Raw genomic sequence first — 9,469 nt, 5'->3', positions numbered from 1 at the left:
CTTGTCTTTGCACATACAACATCTGCAGTGATTACCTTACCTTAACACTTTTAACCATCAGAAACCACTATACTCACCTATTCTGTGGCGTTTTATCCATCGACCCAACGTGGCCACCAAAGATACTTTGTGCGACGGATGGGAATAATAGGCAGGAGAGATGTGACGGAACAAAAAACACAAAGGGAACCGTGCTGGGGTTCGTAATAGACTGAAGACTAGAGCACATAGTCCACCTTTGCCCAGTATCCTGCTCGCCAACGTCCAGTCGCGTGAGAACAAGATGAATGATCTCAGAGCCAGGATAAGATTCCAGAGGGACATTAGGGAATGCAAGATCCTCTATCTGTCCAAAACATGGTTGAACCCCTCAGTACCGGACATAGCTGTAACACCGTCTGATAACTGTACTGTTCTCTCGGATGGACAGGACAGTTTGTTTCAAGGTTAACAGCAAATAGTGTAACCCCAGGAACATCACCCTGTCACATTCCTGCTCGCCTCACTTGGAGCATCTAACGATCATGTGCTGATGTGTTCGATCTGCCTCGGGAGTTTACGTCGGTCATCACTACGGCCTTTTATATTCCACCACAGGTGGACATAGATACGGCCCTGTCTAAGCTCCATGATGTGCTCAGTGTGTGTCTAAACAGTTATCCGTACGCTGCTACCACTGTGACTGGGGACTTTAATAAGGCAAATCTCAGACTAGGTAATACCAAACTTTATCAACATATCTCCTGTCCAACTAGAGGGGAAAACACACTGGACCACTGTTATTCTCGATTCAGGAATGGCTACAAAGTCAACTTGCTACCAGCTTTTGTGAAATCAGATCACACCATTATCTTTCTCATACCGGAATATAAACAAAGGCTTGTGCGGGTATCCAGAGAGGCAGGTAGTGAAACATTGGTCCACCCAATCAGAAGCTGCGTACAATGCAGGACTCTGGTCAGGAGACATGAGCGACTAAAAAGCGGCATTTTATGCTCTCCGACGTGCAATGAGAGCCACTAAACAACGGTACAGAGAGCGAGTGGAGTCTTATTTCCAACTGAATGACTCCCGACGCATGTGGCAGGAATTGAGGACTATTAGTGCTTTTGGAGGAAGACACACAGCTGCGGTAAGTGCAGACTCTTCTCTGGTCAAATGAATTTAACACCTTTTATGCATGCCTCGTAAAGCTCAGAAACACGAGACCAGTGGCACTTGTGTCGCAAATTACGAAGGTTTTGGAGAGGCTTATCAAGAATATCACTGTGCTCCTCCATCCCCAACAACATTGACCCACTCCAGTTTGCCTATCGCCCCAATAGGTCTGCTGAGAATGCTGTCTCCCATATCCTGCATGCCACTCTTACCCACACTAACAGCAATAAAGGGAATTATGTATAGACACCAGTAGAGAGAGTGAGCAGCTTCAAATACTTTGGAGTGCACATCTCTGAGGATTTGACCTGAACTCATCACATTCAGGCCCAAGTAAAGAAAGCCAGGCAAAGGCTGTATACCAAGTGAGACTACTGAGGAAATGCAGGGTTCCCCCTGCAATCTTAAAATCTTTCTATACTGAGGCTATATAAATTAATTCATTAATAAATTAGTATATTCATTTAACTCAATTCATCTCATCATGGTACGGGAACTGCTCAGCTCAGGATTGTAAAGCCCTACAGAGAGTGGAGCGTATAACTAGAACCTCTCTCCCTTCCCTGCACGTCATTCACATCAGGCGATGCAAAGTCAGGGCTGTCAAGATTCTCAAGGACTCCACCCAGCCTGGAAACTCACTATATAACCCGCTGCAATCAGGCAGACGCCTCTGTAGTTTCAGGAGAGGCTCAGGAGGAGCGTCTTTCCTCAGGCCATCAGACGACTCAACTCTGACATCAAAAACATTGCACTTTAATTAAGGAGGCTGATGGTGATAAGTTAGTACACTGCACTGCACTTTACGCACATTGCTTGGTTATTTCAATATTGTTGTATCCTTTATATAAAGTATTTGTGTATATTTTTATTAGGGGTGTAACTATGGAGGTAGATTTGTGTCTTTATTATTCAATCAAAAAAAAGGTTGCTTCAATCAAAAAATATATTTTCAATCAAAAAAAACCGTTTCAATCAAAGAAAAAAAGTGTTTGAATGCAAAAATATATTTGAGACTCAAAAAAATGCATTTGAACACTATTTTTTTTTGCTTGAAAATGTTTTTTTTGATAGAAGTGAAGGTTTTTTTGTTTGAAGCAACTTTTTTGATTGAAGTATTGTTGTTTTGTGTTTGGGCCATATTATGGGTAGGACATTTGTGTCTTTATAATTCAATCAAAAAAGAAGTTGCTTCAAACAAACAAAACATATTTTCAATAAAAAAATCACTTCAATCAAAAAATAAACCTTTTCAATCATAGAAAAAATGTTTTTGAATGCAAAAAAATATTTGAGATTCAAAAAATTGCACTTGAACACTTTTTTTTTGATTGAAAATGTTTTCTTTGATTGAAGTAATCTTTTTTGTGTTTGGACCATGTTATGGGTAGGACATTTGTGTCTTAATTATTCAATCCCAAAAAAGTTGCTTCAATCAAAAAAAAAAACATTTTCAATCAAAAAAAAAATAATTTCAATCAAAGAAAAAACTGTTTAAATGCAAAAAAAAAAAAAATCATTTGAAGTGTTTTTTTTTTATTGAACTTTCTTTTTTTTTGAATGAAGTGAAAAAAGTTTTGAAGTCGTTTTTTTTTTAAATCATTTTGACACAAACGTACCGCAGTGGGGGCGGGTGCTTCCCCATTGGTCAGACATGCTTGAGTGACAAGTGTCTACACCAACGACGTCTTTCTGACAAGCAAGTCATGGTCGCCACTCGCCAGCGAGCCAGGAAGCAGTGGTGGAGTTGTTGGTAAGTAGATAAAACCGTATTAAAATGATTGGTGTCACGTTATTAGCCTACTCTGTTTGATATTTCGATTAAACATACAGCTTGCTAACTTAGCTCACGTTGACTAATTTGTGTGATGGTGTTAGATATCTGACGCCTCATATTGTCAGGCAGGCTAGCAGGGTGCGCTAACGGCTAATTGAATTGTTTATTTCACTTAAGTAACGTTACAGAGGCTTGCTATGTGCTAGTGCTATATTGTGTTATAATACGTAACGTCATTAGTGGTCAAACAACAGTCCACAGGCCAACTGTTGCCCACAGCGCTGCCTGTTTAGCAGCAACAGGTCATGCAGAGCCTGAGTCTATCTTCTCACACAGCCCACAGGATTACAGCTATTTGACCGTCCCGCTCTCTCTCTCGCTCACGGGTAGTGGTCTCCCCACCATCACAGTCAAATGCTCGCAGACACAGAGGCAGATGCTGTTATTTTGAGAGCGGGGCTTACATATGCCGTCCCGTACGGAAAATAATGTTGCATACCACCGGTAACATGAATATATATTCCGTTGCTCGGTGCGCAAACTAGCTGTGTCAGGCATTATTTATAAGTAGCCTAATGTCCTGCACAACTCCACATGGAAAACTGGCAGTTCAATGAAGTGATGCTTATTGTCTGACATAGTGTACAAGTAGTTACTAGCTTAAAGTATTGTGCCAATAATGATCCTTCTGGTAAATTTGGCATTCAGTTGAGACACAAAAGCTCTTAGTTTAATGAAAATCCTTGGAAAAGAAGACAAGATGGTTTGTTTAATTAGTATTCATTTATTTATATTTCTAATATCATATAGTATTGTCCTGTCAACCCATTACAAGTCTTGCCTTATTCAGTGTTGATTTATTGACATGTTTATGTAAGATGTTTTATTAGAAGGTGTGTGAGTGAAAGTTGTCTGAAGTTGTATTTTTCTATTTTATTGCAATGCTGATTGATAATGTAGGACTCTGGTCCTGGCTTGGCCTAAGTTTTGGTGTCTCTAGGTGCTGTGCTCTGTAGGCATGACACATTAATTTCTTTATGTGATACTTTATTTTTTGCATCAAATTATTTGAAGTATTGATAAGCAGTATTGATATCGATACAGGTATTGCTGCACTCTCAATTATAACTGCTCAATAGTGTCGTATGGTTACTTTTATTATACAAGCCATCAATTTTGATGGCTTGTTAGTGTAACCGTTAAGCATAATGGCATTAATGCTATATATAGCGTACATTTAGCCAGATATTTTTTATTTTGTTTTGTTTTTTTTTTAAAGTAGCTAACTAGCTAAAGCCTTAAGTAGCTGAAATTAAGTTGTCTCGTGTCTCTGTCTGCAGCAACACACACACACACACACACACACACACACACACACACACACACACACACACACACACACACACACACACACACACACACACACACACACACACACACACACACAGACAACGATAGCTACCTACATTAACTGCAACATCTTTCCAGGCAGCAGATGGACTAATTGTTTTTCCTGTTGATCAAATTATGTTTTTTTAGGCCAAGAACTCCACTAAAACTTTTTGGAACAGGATTGCTTAATAAAGGTAAGAATGGATGGGTAGATTTTATTTATGGTTTTGCTCTTTTTATGTGTCCGGTGTATTGTAGGTCATAACCATTTTCACAACAGCCATCTTTTCTCCCTCCCATTTAGAAAGACCAATACTACACATCACCTCTTGTGCATGTCTTCATGGCAAGGCGATTATCACATACTCAGGTTACACTCCACTTGCTGTTAACTGGATTCACACTTTTTAATCTTTTTAAAAATATATATATATATATATTAGTCTTTTTAGACTCTACCTGCTTCATCTAAAGTGATTGATGGTGTTATTGTTGATAACAGTGGTTAACTTAGGATCTAATCTCTCATCCCAGTATGACGAGCAGGCAGCCACTGCCGCTGCGCAGACTTTTCTGTCAGTGCTTAATCGCACCATAGAAGAACCCAGGCAGAGGAGTCAGGACATGCCTACTCCTTCAACTGTACAAAACGAGATGTCCAGGTAGTGTAGCCAGCCAGCAGTAGTGCATTTATTTTTCAAGTCAGCCATGCGGTATCAGAGCTGAGGGTGTAGCAACAATAGTCTTGACTCAAATGCACGACTCAAACACAGCGTTAGGCAGGGTAACAGTCTTTACTGGAAAAACAGGTTCGGTACACAAGTAATCCATCAGCGGGGGCAAACAAACCAGACAGGGATCAGGCAAAGGCGAGGTCAACCAGAACACAGGCAGGGGTCAATACCAAGGAACTAGAAAATACTACAGAGCAATAAAGGCTATGAAGTAACGCACGGGGACAAAAAGACGAACTGGCAACGGACAGGGGAAACACAGGGACTATATATACACACACACAGAACAGGTGAAAGTATTGAGGGTGGGGACAGACAATCAAGGAGGAGGACGAAACCACACGAGGAGGGAAGGGGAATCTGAAACGAGAGGAGAAGTCAATACAACAAGATGACACAGGAAACAGAACTATAACATGGACCGAGTCATGACATGCAGGTTGTAGGGGATTTGTGAAATGTTATTCCACATACACAGCCATCCCATGCAAATTTAATTTTTTACTGACCCCTTTTTGTAAAATATTACAAATCTATTTTACAAACAAGGGTCTCACATTTTTTTACTTTTTTGCAGATCATTCCCTGGATTTTTCAAAAGAAAAAGGGGTCAGTAAAAAATTAAATTTGCATGGGATGGCTGTGTATGTGGAATAACATTTCACAAATCCCCTACAACCTGCATGTCATGACTCGGTCCATGTTATAGTTCTGTTTCCTGTGTCATCTTGTTGTATTGACTTCTCCTCTCGTTTCAGATTCCCCTTCCCTCCTCGTGTGGTTTCGTCCTCCTCCTTGATTGTCTGTCCCCACCCTCAATACTTTCACCTGTTCTGTGTGTGTGTATATATAGTCCCTGTGTTTCCCCTGTCCGTTGCCAGTTCGTCTTTTTGTCCCCGTGCGTTACTTCATAGCCTTTATTGCTCTGTAGTATTTTCTAGTTCCTTGGTATTGACCCCTGCCTGTGTTCTGGTTGACCTCGCCTTTGCCTGATCCCTGTCTGGTTTGTTTGCCCCCGCTGATGGATTACTTGTGTACCGAACCTGTTTTTCCAGTAAAGACTGTTACCCTGCCTAACGCTGTGTTTGAGTCGTGCATTTGAGTCAAGACTATTGTTGCTACACCCTCAGCTCTGATACCGCATGGCTGACTTGAAAAATAAATGCACTACTGCTGGCTGGCTACACTACCTGGACATCTCGTTTTGTACAGTTGAAGGAGTAGGCATGTCCTGACTCCTCTGCCTGGGTTCTTCTATGGTGCGATTAAGCACTGACAGAAAAGTCTGCGCAGCGGCAGTGGCTGCCTGCTCGTCATACTGGGATGAGAGATTAGATCCTAAGTTAACCACTGTTATCAACAATAACACCATCAATCACTTTAGATGAAGCAGGTAGAGTCTAAAAAGACTAATATATATATATATATATTTTTAAAAAGATTAAAAAGTGTGAATCCAGTTAACAGCAAGTGGAGTGTAACCTGAGTATGTGATAATCGCCTTGCCATGAAGACATGCACAAGAGGTGATGTGTAGTATTGGTCTTTCTAAATGGGAGGGAGAAAAGATGGCTGTTGTGAAAATGGTTATGACCTACAATACACCGGACACATAAAAAGAGCAAAACCATAAATAAAATCTACCCATCCATTCTTACCTTTATTAAGCAATCCTGTTCCAAAAAGTTTTAGTGGAGTTCTTGGCCTAAAAAAACATAATTTGATCAACAGGAAAAACAATTAGTCCATCTGCTGCCTGGAAAGATGTTGCAGTTAATGTAGGTAGCTATCGTTGTCTGTGTGTGTGTGTGTGTGTGTGTGTGTGTGTGTGTGTGTGTGTGTGTGTGTGTGTGTGTGTGTGTGTGTGTTGCTGCAGACAGAGACACGAGACAACTTAATTTCAGCTACTTAAGGCTTTAGCTAGTTAGCTACTTTAAAAAAAAAACAAAACAAAATAAAAAATATCTGGCTAAATGTACGCTATATATAGCATTAATGCCATTATGCTTAACGGTTACACTAACAAGCCATCAAAATTGATGGCTTGTATAATAAAAGTAACCATACGACACTATTGAGCAGTTATAATTGAGAGTGCAGCAATACCTGTATCGATATCAATACTGCTTATCAATACTTCAAATAATTTGATGCAAAAAATAAAGTATCACATAAAGAAATTAATGTGTCATGCCTACAGAGCACAGCACCTAGAGACACCAAAACTTAGGCCAAGCCAGGACCAGAGTCCTACATTATCAATCAGCATTGCAATAAAATAGAAAAATACAACTTCAGACAACTTTCACTCACACACCTTCTAATAAAACATCTTACATAAACATGTCAATAAATCAACACTGAATAAGGCAAGACTTGTAATGGGTTGACAGGACAATACTATATGATATTAGAAATATAAATAAATGAATACTAATTAAACAAACCATCTTGTCTTCTTTTCCAAGGATTTTCATTAAACTAAGAGCTTTTGTGTCTCAACTGAATGCCAAATTTACCAGAAGGATCATTATTGGCACAATACTTTAAGCTAGTAACTACTTGTACACTATGTCAGACAATAAGCATCACTTCATTGAACTGCCAGTTTTCCATGTGGAGTTGTGCAGGACATTAGGCTACTTATAAATAATGCCTGACACAGCTAGTTTGCGCACCGAGCAACGGAATATATATTCATGTTACCGGTGGTATGCAACATTATTTTCCGTACGGGACGGCATATGTAAGCCCCGCTCTCAAAATAACAGCATCTGCCTCTGTGTCTGCGAGCATTTGACTGTGATGGTGGGGAGACCACTACCCGTGAGCGAGAGAGAGAGCGGGACGGTCAAATAGCTGTAATCCTGTGGGCTGTGTGAGAAGATAGACTCAGGCTCTGCATGACCTGTTGCTGCTAAACAGGCAGCGCTGTGGGCAACAGTTGGCCTGTGGACTGTTGTTTGACCACTAATGACGTTACGTATTATAACACAATATAGCACTAGCACATAGCAAGCCTCTGTAACGTTACTTAAGTGAAATAAACAATTCAATTAGCCGTTAGCGCACCCTGCTAGCCTGCCTGACAATATGAGGCGTCAGATATCTAACACCATCACACAAATTAGTCAACGTGAGCTAAGTTAGCAAGCTGTATGTTTAATCGAAATATCAAACAGAGTAGGCTAATAACGTGACACCAATCATTTTAATACGGTTTTATCTACTTACCAACAACTCCACCACTGCTTCCTGGCTCGCTGGCGAGTGGCGACCATGACTTGCTTGTCAGAAAGACGTCGTTGGTGTAGACACTTGTCACTCAAGCATGTCTGACCAATGGGGAAGCACCCGCCCCCACTGCGGTACGTTTGTGTCAAAATGATTTAAAAAAAAAACGACTTCAAAACTTTTTTCACTTCATTCAAAAAAAAAGAAAGTTCAATAAAAAAAAAACACTTCAAATGATTTTTTTTTTTTTTGCATTTAAACAGTTTTTTCTTTGATTGAAATTATTTTTTTTTTGATTGAAAATGTTTTTTTTTTTGATTGAAGCAACTTTTTTGGGATTGAATAATTAAGACACAAATGTCCTACCCATAACATGGTCCAAACACAAAAAAGATTACTTCAATCAAAGAAAACATTTTCAATCAAAAAAAAAGTGTTCAAGTGCAATTTTTTGAATCTCAAATATTTTTTTGCATTCAAAAACATTTTTTCTATGATTGAAAAGGTTTATTTTTTGATTGAAGTGATTTTTTTATTGAAAATATGTTTTGTTTGTTTGAAGCAACTTCTTTTTTGATTGAATTATAAAGACACAAATGTCCTACCCATAATATGGCCCAAACACAAAACAACAATACTTCAATCAAAAAAGTTGCTTCAAACAAAAAAACCTTCACTTCTATCAAAAAAAACATTTTCAAGCAAAAAAAAATAGTGTTCAAATGCATTTTTTTGAGTCTCAAATATATTTTTGCATTCAAACACTTTTTTTCTTTGATTGAAACGGTTTTTTTTTGATTGAAAATATATTTTTTGATTGAAGCAACCTTTTTTTTGATTGAATAATAAAGACACAAATCTACCTCCATATGTAACGATACACAAAACTGACGGTTCGGTACGTCCCACGGTTTTGACGTCTCGGTTCGGTTCGGTTCGGTTCATTTAGGTGGAGTGGGGGGTTTAGAAAGCTAAAATTGTTTTTGTTTTTAAACAGATAATTTAATTAACAAATTGTGTCCTTGTCTTTAAATTAATTCAATTACAAGTAAACGTTTCGCAAGGATAAAACTAATTATCTGCTAATGCTGTAAACTATATAGGAGCCCTTACTTGCACATTACTATAACATTAAAGCTTAACAACAGAGCCAAGACTTTTAGCCTAAATTCAG

At 39.0% G+C, this 9,469-nt stretch overlaps 2 long non-coding RNA genes across 4 annotated transcripts; one reads left to right on the top strand and one right to left on the bottom strand.

Moving 5' to 3' along the window:
- The first annotated feature begins 2,045 nt into the window (after positions 1-2,045).
- On the top strand, positions 2,046-5,149 carry LOC309508509. Of its 2 annotated transcripts, XR_014209467.1 has the most exons (4): positions 2,046-2,911; positions 4,475-4,521; positions 4,632-4,697; positions 4,862-5,149. It is a non-coding gene; the product is annotated as an uncharacterized lncRNA (long non-coding RNA). The 2 variants fall into 2 exon arrangements; XR_014209468.1 differs by having other exon boundaries at positions 4,632-5,149.
- Positions 5,150-6,091: 942 nt separating this feature from the next.
- On the bottom strand, positions 6,092-9,086 carry LOC309508510. Of its 2 annotated transcripts, XR_014209469.1 has the most exons (4): positions 8,296-9,086; positions 6,720-6,766; positions 6,544-6,609; positions 6,092-6,379 (listed from the first exon to the last, which is right to left on the bottom strand). It is a non-coding gene; the product is annotated as an uncharacterized lncRNA (long non-coding RNA). The 2 variants fall into 2 exon arrangements; XR_014209470.1 differs by having other exon boundaries at positions 6,092-6,609; positions 8,296-9,083.
- Positions 9,087-9,469: the final 383 nt, after the last annotated feature.

This window comes from Leuciscus leuciscus (genome assembly GCF_965113295.1).
Source record: "Leuciscus leuciscus genome assembly, chromosome: 10".
In the NCBI taxonomy this organism is placed as follows: Eukaryota; Metazoa; Chordata; class Actinopteri; order Cypriniformes; family Leuciscidae; genus Leuciscus; species Leuciscus leuciscus.
The sequence above is the reverse complement of the archived record's forward strand: the minus strand, read 5'-3'. Positions and strand labels throughout refer to the sequence as shown.